Source organism: Danio rerio, chromosome 17, assembly GCF_052040795.2.
Source record: "Danio rerio strain M-AB ecotype USA chromosome 17, GRCz13ab, whole genome shotgun sequence".
In the NCBI taxonomy this organism is placed as follows: Eukaryota; Metazoa; Chordata; class Actinopteri; order Cypriniformes; family Danionidae; genus Danio; species Danio rerio.
Window position 1 is genome coordinate 32,321,039 of NC_141037.1, and position 12,911 is coordinate 32,333,949.

The following is a 12,911-nucleotide window of genomic DNA, read 5'->3' on the forward strand; positions in this document are numbered from 1 at the left end:
TTTTGTCATAGTAAAATATCACAGAAATCGAGTAATAACACTTCAGTCTTCTGCCGAAGCTCAGACGCGCTGCTTTGAGAAACTGTCAATCACCGCTGTCAATCACGATGACACGCCCAGCATTAAATTACTGCTAAAAACAAACTGTTAACAAAAATGAGGATCTGCACCTATTTCAGCACAATAATCAGTGCCTTAATCGACCAGAACCATCTTTTGGGACATTTTATTGCAAGTGTAATTAATTTTTTTATTTGGGTTCAAGTCTCCTTCATTAACAAAGAGGAGGCGGGCTTTATGACTTGTACTGCAGCCAGCCCCCAGGGGGCAATCTAACGGCCGAGACCTTCACTCAAACGCAGGCTTGCAGCACACTTGCTTTGGACTGTGAGGGAAACCGGAACACCCGAAGGAAACCCACGCGAACCCAGGGAGATGATTTAGTAATATTCAATGAGAGTTTGTAGTTTGGTTATGTAACATCTTTATTTACTTTTTTCTAAAATGCGGAAGTGCGCCTGTTTTCGCGATTGTCTTAGAACTTCAGATTCAGTCGCCTATGGGAGAAATGACCAGGAATGATAAATGGCAGAAAACGGTCAAACTACTTTCTCTACAAACAAACGTTTGCATGACTATATATCTATATATAGACCAAGTAGAATAATATAATAATAAAATATCAAATTGCAACATCAAGCAGCGTAACGAGCAGTTTTTAAAAATGAATGGAAGTGAATGAGACCAGAAATCTTGAGCCAAAAAGATTCAAATGGCAGCGGCCGCTCGTCGGCGGAGAATAAGGTAATTAAATTATATATATATATATAATTTGGTTCTTGATTTTTTTTCCTTTTTATTAAACTTGTATTTAATATGTCTTCTAACATAACATACTCACTGTTCATTGAACACATCTTTTAGCATCATAGAACAAATCACTTAAAAGGGATCTTTGTAAGGGGTGTAAATGCTGGGCACTGTATCTTTACATGCATGTATGTATGTATGTGTGTGTGTGTGTATATATAGACTTTCGGTTCGGTACACATTACAAACCGAATGATTAAATTCAGACTAACATCTAAAAAGATAAAAGGGAATAAGTATGAAATATAATTTTCAGTGCAACTACGCTCAAAATGGCATCACAAATGATGTGGCAGAGAACATGCTGCCTTCCCCACTGTCATGTTAAACAGTAGATCAGGGCTATTCAATTAATTTGTCATGGGGGCCGGTTAATGAAAAGCATCCCAAACGAAGGGCCGGAGATATATAACTTGCCATATAGGTGATGACACAACAGCATATAAGAGCCCATATGCTGTATATTTTTGCTCCTTAAGACACCCACATTGGCTTTTTCTACATTAAAATGTTAATACATTGTATTTTGAAACTACATAATATCAGTGCATTGTACAATAGACTTTTTTTTTTTTACAAACATTCCTATGTTGTATTTCAGATTCAGAGCACAACAAAAGCAGTGCATTGCTGAAGTAGGCTTCTTCTACATTCAGACACATTCATATGTTATGTTTTGAACGACATAACAATTAGGAATGCAAAAATTATAGATTTTGGTTGTACATTTATAGTCTGAAGAATATTCATGGTTTCACAACTCTCACCGTGAGATTTTTTCTACTGTGTGCGCCCAGAAAGATGCAAGCGTGTCGCTTATTGTCATATAAGATTATATTGTCATATATTCTTACATTAGAAATAAAAAACTTGCAAGCAGATATGGGGACGGCCGCTGCTATGGTTAATCCTGTGTGTGTGCGTATTAGCCTCGGTGTACTTCAAACTTAAAACAAGTGCACATGCAACTTGGCATTTTGCACCGGTTTTGTTTCGTTCCGTGCAACAGAAATGCGGCTTAGAGAAGACTTTACGATTAATAAACTGTGACGAATTAAAGCGCAGTTAATAGTGAAATCAGCTAATCGTTGCATCCCTATTAACGATATCAGTGCATTGTACAAATAGCCTTTTCTACCAACATGTTTTCGGCTGCCTGCACCACTCGCTTATGATGACCCACGCTCTGTGAAGCCTTTAACTGCAGCTTGTGCTGTTATTGAACAGATGCACGTAACTTCATAACTATAGTGGCCGTTTGTGGACTAAACTAAATTTATTTTTGATGTCTTGGTCACACTGTTTGGAGGGCCAGAACAAAGTGTCACGGGGGCCGGATTTGGCCCACGGGCCGCCAATTGAAAAGCCCTGCAGTAGACCATCGCTTTTGAACTAAGAATATCATTTTATTAAAGCATGCACTCATTAGCAATCTTGCGAAATGGCTAATGTTAATGTAATCCCAGACATCCCAAGTCTCCCTAAAGCTTTGGGAGACTGCTGGATGCCCACAAACGAATGACAATCTTCTGGAAATCTCCCCTCCGGTCCTTAAATACGTCGCACACCCCTTTTCACCGCATGCCTCCCAGGTCTTCAGGTCCGTTGGGCACAACTCACCCCCGCCGCTCAGGTACATAGCACGCTGTAAACGGGAGACTGACACGGAGGGATCCATTTGCAGTATTTATCAAGTCACACTTAATCAACATACAACACGCACGACTGTGCGAACATACAACACACACATCAATGAGAATGGGCTGGAGATGACAGACACAGAGTGATTACCAGGCATGGGTCAGAGGCAGGCAGCGTGATTCAGAGTCCGTGTAACAGACTTTGGTCAAGGGCAGGCAGCGAGTATCAGAGTCCGTGAAACAGGCTTTGGTCGTGGGCAGGCAGAAGACAGAGCAGAGTCAGGAAACGGGCTGAAGTGGTAAACGGGAGATCAGGCAGGATAGAACGCTCAGAAATGCTGGCCGGGGCTAAACAAGACTTCGCACAGAAGAGTGAGTGTGAGCTGCTTATAAAGGGTACGTGGGTCATTAGCGGAATGGATATCAGGTGTGCTGGAATCAGAGTGGAGGGATGACGTAATGTTAGAAGTCCGGAGATGGTGGCCTCTGCTGGCCAGCGAGGTGGAATAACTGGGACCGAGTCGGTGACAGAGCCCCCCCCCAACGAACGGCTCCTGAAGTGAGGCGAGTCTCGACGCCGGGGTCTTCCACGGGGGCGAGGGGCCGGCATATCCGGATGTTGTAAGTGGAACTCTTCCAGTAGTGTTGAGTCAAGAATGTCCTTGCGGTTGATCCATGATCTTTCCTCCGGGCCGTACCCCTCCCAATTGATGAGATATTGGAGTTGTCCACCCCGGCGTCTGGATCTCAGGATTTCGTGGATCTGGTAGGCCTTCTCTCCATCGATCATGAGAGGCGGGGGACCCTGTTCACCGGCTGCCACCTCCCTATCCGCCTCGGCTGGACCAACAGCAGGCTTGAGCAGGGAGACATGGAAAGTGGGAGAAATACGGTACTGATTAGGGAGTGTCAGTCGGAACGAAACAGGAGATATTTGTTTATCTATTTGGAAAGGACCCACGTACCAGGGGCTGAGCTTCTTGCAGGGTAGTCTGAGGCGTAAGTCACGGGTGGAGAGCCATACCCATTGTCCTGGGGAATACGTGGGACCAGGACGTCGGTGTCGATCGGCTTGTTCTTTGAAACGCCGTACGGCGTGAGAGAGATGGGTGTGAGCTGCATTCCATACTTCCTCGCAACTTTTGAACCAAGTTTATACAGTGGGGAGTTCAGTGGTCTCGCCGGACCAGGGGAAGAGAGGAGGTTGGAAGCCCAGGACGCACTGAAAGGGAGTCAAACCTGTTGATGCCTTTCTCAGAGAGTTTTGAGCGTATTCTGCCCACATAAGGAATTTAGCCCATTCAGCCTGATTGGAATGACAGTATGTGCGGAGGAATCTACCGATCTCCTGGTTCAGGCGCTCTGTTTGACCGTTGGATTGGGGATGGTAGCCGGATGTTAGGCTAACGTTTACTTGGAGATTCTTAAAGAAGGCGGACCAGAGTCGGGAGGTAAACTGGGACCCTCGATCCGATACGATGTCTTTAGGGAGACCATAATATCGGAACACAAATTCGCAGAGCAGTTCAGCCGTTTCCATGGCTGTAGGCAGTTTGGCTATGGTAATGAGGCGACAGGATTTAGAAAATCGGTCCACAACAGTGAGGATGGTGGTATTTCCTTGTGATACAGGTAAATCGGTGACGAAATCTATGGCAATGTGTGACCAGGGACGACGTGGCACCTCCAGGGGTTGGAGCAGTCCAGCTGGACGGTGACGGGAGTGTTTGGACATCTGACAGGGTGAGCATTTATTAATGAAATTGATGATGTCCTTGTTTATAGATTACCACCAGTATCGGGATTGGATTAATTGTGCTGTGGCAGTGCTGCCTGGATGACCGAAGCTGGGGTGGTCATGTACCTCGGCGATGAGTCTCTCACGGAGTGACGGGGGAACAAAGATCTTGTTTTCAGGACAGGACTGTGGCGTGGAACTGTGTTCAGAGGCTTAAAGAATTTCATGCTCGATGTCCCACTGAATGGGAGCGATGATCAGGGGATCTTTGAGAATGGGCTCATCACCGTTATCTGATGTTTCCTCGTCTGAGAGGCGGGAGAGAGCATCTGCCTTAATGTTCTTCGAGCCAGGGATGTATGTGACTTGAAAGTCGAAGCATGTGAAGAACAAAGCCCATCTTGCCTGTCTAGGGTTCAGACGTTTGCAGGATCGAATGTATTCCAGGTTTTTATGGTCTGTGATGACGGTGAAAGGATGTTTGGTGCCCTCAAGCCAATGTCTCCACTCCTCTAAAGCAGCCTTCATAGCGAGGAGTTCACGGTTTCCCACGTCATAGTTCCTCTCGGCGGAGTTGAGTTTGCGAGAGTAGAAAGCACAGGGATGGAGCTTCTTCGTAGATAGGGATCTCTGGGACAGAATGGCTCCAATGCCAGTGTTTGATGCGTCGATTTCAACCACGAAAGGTTGCTCGGGATCAGGATGAAGCAGAATGGGTGCACTGGAGAAGCGGGTTTTGAGCTGGGTGAATGCTCGAGTAGCGTCTGGGTTCCACTTGAGGCGAGCATTATTTGCCTTAACTATGGCGGTAAGTGGAGCAGCAACTGAGCTAAAGTTTCTTATAAAGCGTCGATAGAAATTGGCAAAGCCCATGAATCGTTGCAGTTGTCGGATAGTTTCTGGTTGTGGCCATTGCATTACTGAATCGACCTTCTGTTGATCCATGGCCACGCCCTCGGGGCTGATGATGTAACCCAGGAACGATATACATGTTTGATAGAACTCGCACTTGGAAATTTTAGCGTATAACTGGTTCTGGATGAGGCGTTTGAGCACCGCCCTGACGTGCTGAATATGCTCTGATAAGGAATTGGAGTAGACCAAGATGTCGTCAATGTACACTATGACCCATTGGTTGACCATGTCTCGAAATATCTCATTTACAAAAGCCTGGAACACGGAAGGACTGTTTGCTAGGCCTAAGTGCATAACGAGGTACTCGTAGTGGCCGTTGATTGTAGAGAACCCGGTTTTCCACTCGTCTCCCTGTCGGATGCGGATGAGGTTATATGCGCTGCGGAGGTCCAATTTGGTGAAATGCTGGGCTGAGCGGAGTTGTTCGAGGGCTGCTGGAACCAATGGCAAGGGATAGCGATATTTGACAGTGATTTCGTTCAATCCTCGGTAGTCGATGCAGGGGCGTAAACTGCCATCCTTCTTTTTCACGAAGAAGAAGCCAGCTGAAGCAGGTGATGTAGATGGTCTGATAAAGCCCTTTTCTAGCTCCTCGGAGATGAAAGTATTCATAGCTTCAGTCTCAGGTTGAGAGAGAGGGAAAATTCGACCACGAGGGGGCGTGGTGCCTGGCAGTAGTTCGATGGCACAGTCATTTTCACGATGAGGAGGGAGCTTGGTAGCTTTCTGCTTATTAAAAGCCTCGGTTAAGTCGTGATAAGCCTCGGGAATTTGACAGAGTTCAGGGTCTTCGGTGCTGGTAATCGTGTTGATCTGGACTGGGGAAACAGAATGCAGACACTGGGTAAAGCACTGATCGCTCCATTTAATGATCTCACCAGTTCTCCAGGAAACTTGAGGGTCATGTAGTTGTAACCATGGTAACCCGAGGATTACAGAGTGTCGAGGGGAGTCGATGGCAAGAAGGGAAATCTCCTCTTCGTGGAGAGAGCCTATTTGAAGAGAGATCGGTAGAGTCTGGAATTTTATGTGTCCCTCTCCTAGTGGGCGCCCATCTACAGCAGTGATGGCTAGGGAGGAATCACAGGAGGTTAGAGGCATAGAGTGAGTGATAGCAAACGTGTAATCGATAAAGTTGCCAGCGGCTCCTGAATCGAACATGGCCATGGTCACAATCTCATCTCCTTTGTGTTTCAAACTGACAGGTATACTCAATGTCATTAGTGGTCGTGAACATTGTGGTAGCACTCACCGGAAGGATTTTAGGGGGAGGCTTGTTGGGGCATAAAACCTTAGTATGACCTGGAAGTCCGCAATAGATGCACAGGTGATTTCTCCTCCTTCGTTCTCGTTCCTCAGGGTTCAGGCGGGTTCTGCCCAGTTGCATGGGTTCAGCGGAGGTTTCAGGGGATACAGGACTGGAAGCAATTGAGCACAGTGGGTTACGAGTGCGGAGGAGAATGTCTAACCTTATGGATAGTTCAATCAGCTGGTCCAGTGTTTTTCCCTTGTCACGACATGCCATCTCTTTTTGCAGTTCTGGTTTCAGAGCCTTTCTGTAGAGCGTAGTAAGTGGATCATCAGCCCAGCCTGTTTGCGCTGCCAGAGTGCGGAAATGCAGTGCGAATTCAGCTGCAGAGCGATCTCCCTGTTGGATACACAATAGCTCCTCGCCAGCATTACGACCACCCTCAGGGTGATCGAACACAGTGCAAAAACGTTTGAGATAGTCATTAAACGAGGGAAATATCGGGGTGCTGTCTGGCCAAACTGCAGTAGCCCAGTCTAATGCTTTCCCTGTGAGCAATGAGCACACAAAAGCAATTTTCCCATTCTCGTCCTTAAACAGATGGGGCTGTTGGGCGATAAACAGTTTACATTGCAACAGAAAGCCTTTACATTTTGGTGGGTTACCTGAGAATTTGTCAGGAAATGCCAATCGAGCTCCGGAGACCATCGGGGGTTGTGTCACAACAGGTGGACTCAGAGAGTAGTTGGCGGTGAGTTGCGCTGTGGGAGCAGCTTGCAGGTTTTGCAGTGATTTCACAAGTTCGTCTGTCAACTGAGTTAAGTGCGTTAGTTGCTGTTGATGAGTGGTCAATACCTGAGCTTGAGCTGTGACTTCGTGAGACAAAACCTGTATGGCTGCAGGATCCATGTTGGGCGAAGTCTTCTTCCATTTGCAGTATTTATTAAGTCACACTTAATCAACATACAACACGCACGACTGTGCGAACATACAACACACACATCAATGAGAATGGGCTGGAGATGACAGACACAGAGTGATTACCAGGCATGGGTCAGAGGCAGGCAGCGTGATTCAGAGTCCGTGTAACAGGCTTTGGTCAAGGGCAGGCAGCGAGTATCAGAGTCCGTGAAACAGGCTTTGGTCGTGGGCAGGCAGAAGACAGAGCAGAGTCAGGAAACGGGCTGAAGTGATAAACGGGAGATCAGGCAGGATAGAACGCTCAGAAATGCTGGCCGGGGCTAAACAAGACTTCGCACAGAAGAGTGAGTGTGAGCTGCTTATAAAGGGTACGTGGGTCATTAGCGGAATGGATATCAGGTGTGCTGGAATCAGAGTGGAGGGATGACGTAATGTTGGAAGTCCGGAGATGGTGGCCTCTGCTGGCCAGCGAGGGGAATAATTGGGACCGAGTCGGTGACACACGCACACGCCTCGGTGCATTGATACATTGTATATTTATACAGTCCACACATGATACATTTTATACATATACACACATTACATGATACATTCTATACATATAGGCAAATTATACGTTTTATACATATACACACATTATACATTTACACACATGTATTATACACTGATGTCTAGGCCTGGGATAGAACGCGGGTCTCTGGCTTGAAAGGTGAGTGAATAACCCACTGAGCTACTGGGGACTGATGATGTGATGCATTATATACATATACACACGTGATACATTATATACATATACACACGTGATACATTATATACATATACACACATGATATATTATATACATATACACACATTACACATACATAATACATTCTATACATATTCACAAACAATATGTTCTATACATGTGCACACGATACATTCTATACATATAGGCAAATGATACATTTTATACATATACACACACCATACATTCTATATATATATATGCACACATGATACATTCTATATTTATACACTCCATACATATACACACATATTACATGATAAATACTATACATATAGGCATATGATACATTTATACATATACACACCTTATACATATGCACACATTGTATACATATAAATATATATATAAATATATACATACATACATACATACACATTATATATATATATATATATATAAAGGCAAATGATACATTTTATACATATACACACACACCATACATTCTATACATATGCACACATGATACATTCTATATTTATACACTCCATACATATACACACATGATACATTCTACACATATACACACATTACATGATACATTCTATACATATAGGCAAATAATACATTTTATACATACACACACATGATACATTCTATACCTATACAAACATTACATGACACATTCTATACATTTTATGCTTATACAAACATGCTACATTTTAGACATATACACACATTACGCATACATGATAGATTTTATACATATACACACATTTCATGATACATTTTATACATACACACATTACATTTTGTACATATACACAAATTACATTTTATACATATACACACATTACATGATACATTCTGTACATATACACATATTACATGATGTATATTATACATATATATTCTATACATACACACATTACATAATACATTCTATACATATAGGCAAATGATATATTTTCTACATATACACAAACATTACATGATACATTTTATACATATACACACAATACATGATACATTTTATACATATATGATACATATACACACATTACATGATACATTCTGTACATATACACATTTTACATTCTATACATATACACATGTATGATACATTTTATACATATACACACACATTACATGATACATATACACATATTACATTTTATATATATACACACATTACATGATACATTCTGTACATATACACATGTTACATGATACATTTTATACATATACACACACATGATACATATACACACCTGAAACATTCTACACATATACACACATGTATGATACACTGATGTCAAGGCCTGGGATAGAACCCGGTTCTCTGGCTTGAAAGGTGAGTGACTTACCCACTGAGCTACTGGGGACTGAAGATGTGATGCATTATATACATATACACACATGATATATTCTATACGTAGACACAGTTACATGATACACAATCTATACATATAGGCAAATGATACATTTTATACATATACACACATTACATGATACATTCTATACATATACACACCTTACATGATATATTCTATACATATAGGCAAATGATACATTTAATACATATACACACATTACATGATACATTCTATACATATACACACATTACATGATAAATTTTATACACACAAACACACAAGATAGATTCTATACATATACACACATTGCATGATACATTCTATACATATCCACACATTACATAATACATTTTATACATATAGGAAAATGATACATTTAATACATATACACACATTACATGATACATTCTACACAGATACACACATTACTTGATACATTTTATACATATACACGATACATTCTATACATATAGACACATTACATGATACATTCTATACATATACACAATTACATGATGCAATCTATACATATAGGCAAATGATATATTTTATACATACACACACACACATGATACATATACACACATTACATGATACATTCTATTCATATACACATTCTATACATATACACACATTACATGATACATTCTATACACAATCTATACATATAGGCAAATGATACATTTTATATATACACACACACATTGCATGATACAATCGATACATATAGACACATTACATGATACATTCTATACATATACACACATTACATGCTATTTTATGCTTATACAAACATGCTACATTTTAGACATATAAACATATTACACATACATGATAGATTTATGCATTCCATACATATACACAGTTACATGATGCAATCTATACATATAGGCAAATGATACATTTTATACATATACACACATTACATGATACATTTTATACATATAGGCAAATGATACATTTAATACATATACACACATTATATGATACATTCTATACATATACACACATTACATAATATATTTTATACATACACACACACAAACAGATTCTATACATATACACACATTGCATGATACATTCTATACATATCCACACATTACATAATTCATTCTATACTTATAGGCAAATGATACATTTAATACATATACACACATTACATGATACATTTAATACATATACACACTTGCATGTTACACACTTGTATGATACACTGGTGTCAAGGCCTGGGATAGAACCCGGTTCTCTGGCTTGAAAGGTGAGTGAATTACCCACTGAGCTACTGGGGACTGAAGATGTGATACATTATATACATATACACACATGATATATTCTATACGTAGACACAGTTACATGATACACAATCTATACATATAGGCAAATGATACATTTAATACATACACACATTACATGATACATTTTATACATATACACACATGATACATTCTATACATATACACACTTGTATGATACACTGGTGTCAAGGCCTGGGATAGAACCCGGTTCTCTGGATTGAAAGGTGAGTGACTTACCCACATGATACATTCTATACATATACACAATTACATGATACAATCTATACATATAGGCAAATGATACATTTTATACATATACACAGATTACATGATACATTTTATACATATACACACACACACACACAAGATAGATTCTATACATATACACACATTACATGATACAGTCTGTACATATACACATATTACATTTTATACACACATTACATGATATATTCTGTACATATACACTTGTATGATACATTTTATACATATACACACACACACATTACATGATACATGCAGTACATATACACATATTACATGATACATTCTGTATAGAACCCGGTTGCAACGATAACCTTCCACATTTGTTGTGAGCTGCAGGCTTTACATTTTCATGTGTTAAGAGTATTCATCTTGTATTTCAATGCAAATCAATGTATTAAGTTCTACATTTAGAAAATATTTTCTTTATTATTGTAGCCGTTTTTTTAATCGGTGTAAAGAATAACTGGTTGTTTATAAGCATTTTGATATTGGTAAAGGCGTCTGCAACTTTTGTGAAGCATCAAATCACTGGCATATTAACTATAAAAACATGTTTATGACTGCATAAATGTATTATTACTTTAAAAAAAGTGACATATTGTGCATTTCTATTATACACAATTTGTAATAAAGCAATCTAAAAAGTTCATATAAATAGGTTTTCTCTTTGCACCACCAGTCTTTGTACTTTCATTTCGAGGTTGCAGATTGCATAAGTTTTATTAATATGTATAACTTTATTTATTTTATTAATAACTATAACTTTATATATATAGTTAAAAAATATGTACCATTTTCCCAAGTGTATATAACTACTACTGTAAGAAAATATCAGAATTCGGAACATACTTTTTGTATTATCTTTGCTTGAACTGAGCCGATCTAATCCTGTTTATATGAATTGAACCTGCTCCCGATCAGGTTTGACCTAGCAGAACTGTTGCTATGACAAAAACTCTCGGATTAGCTTTGAAGAACGAAACGATCCTGGATCATGTCAAATCGTCAATATCCAAATCCAGCTAACTGAGTAATCCACGTACGAAGAACGGACCCCAGAACCTGAATCTCTGGCTTGATAGGTGAGTGATTTACCCACTGAGCTACTGGGGACTGATGATGTAATGCATTATATGCATATACACACATGATACATTATATACATATATACACACATTACATGATACATTCTATACATATAGGCAAATAATATATTTTCTACATATACACACACATTACATGATACATGCAGTACATATACGCATAACACATTTTATATTAATACATTACATAATACATTCTGTACATATACACATGTTACACATATTACACGATACATTTTAAATATATATACACACATGAAACATTCTATACATATACACACATGAATGATACACTGATGTCAAGGCTCGGGATAGAACCCGGTTCTCTGGCTTGAAAGGTGAGTGACTTACCCACTGAGCCACTGGGGACTGAAGATGTGATGCATTATATACATATACACACATGATATATTCTATACATATACACAGTTACATGATACAATCTATACATATAGGCAAATGATACATTTTATACATATACACACATTACATGATACATTCTATTTATATACACACATTACATGATGCATTTTATACATATACACACATAATACATATACACACATGTATGATACATTGATGTCAAGGCTTAAGATAGAACCCGGTTTTCTGGCTTGAAAGGTGAGTGACTTACCCACTGAGCTACTTACCCACTGAGCTACATGTGTGTATATGTATAGAATGTTTCATGTGTGTATATGTATCATGTATACATATACACACCTTACATGATATATTCTATACATATAGGCAAATGATACATTTAATACATATACAGACATTACATGATACATTCTATACATATACACA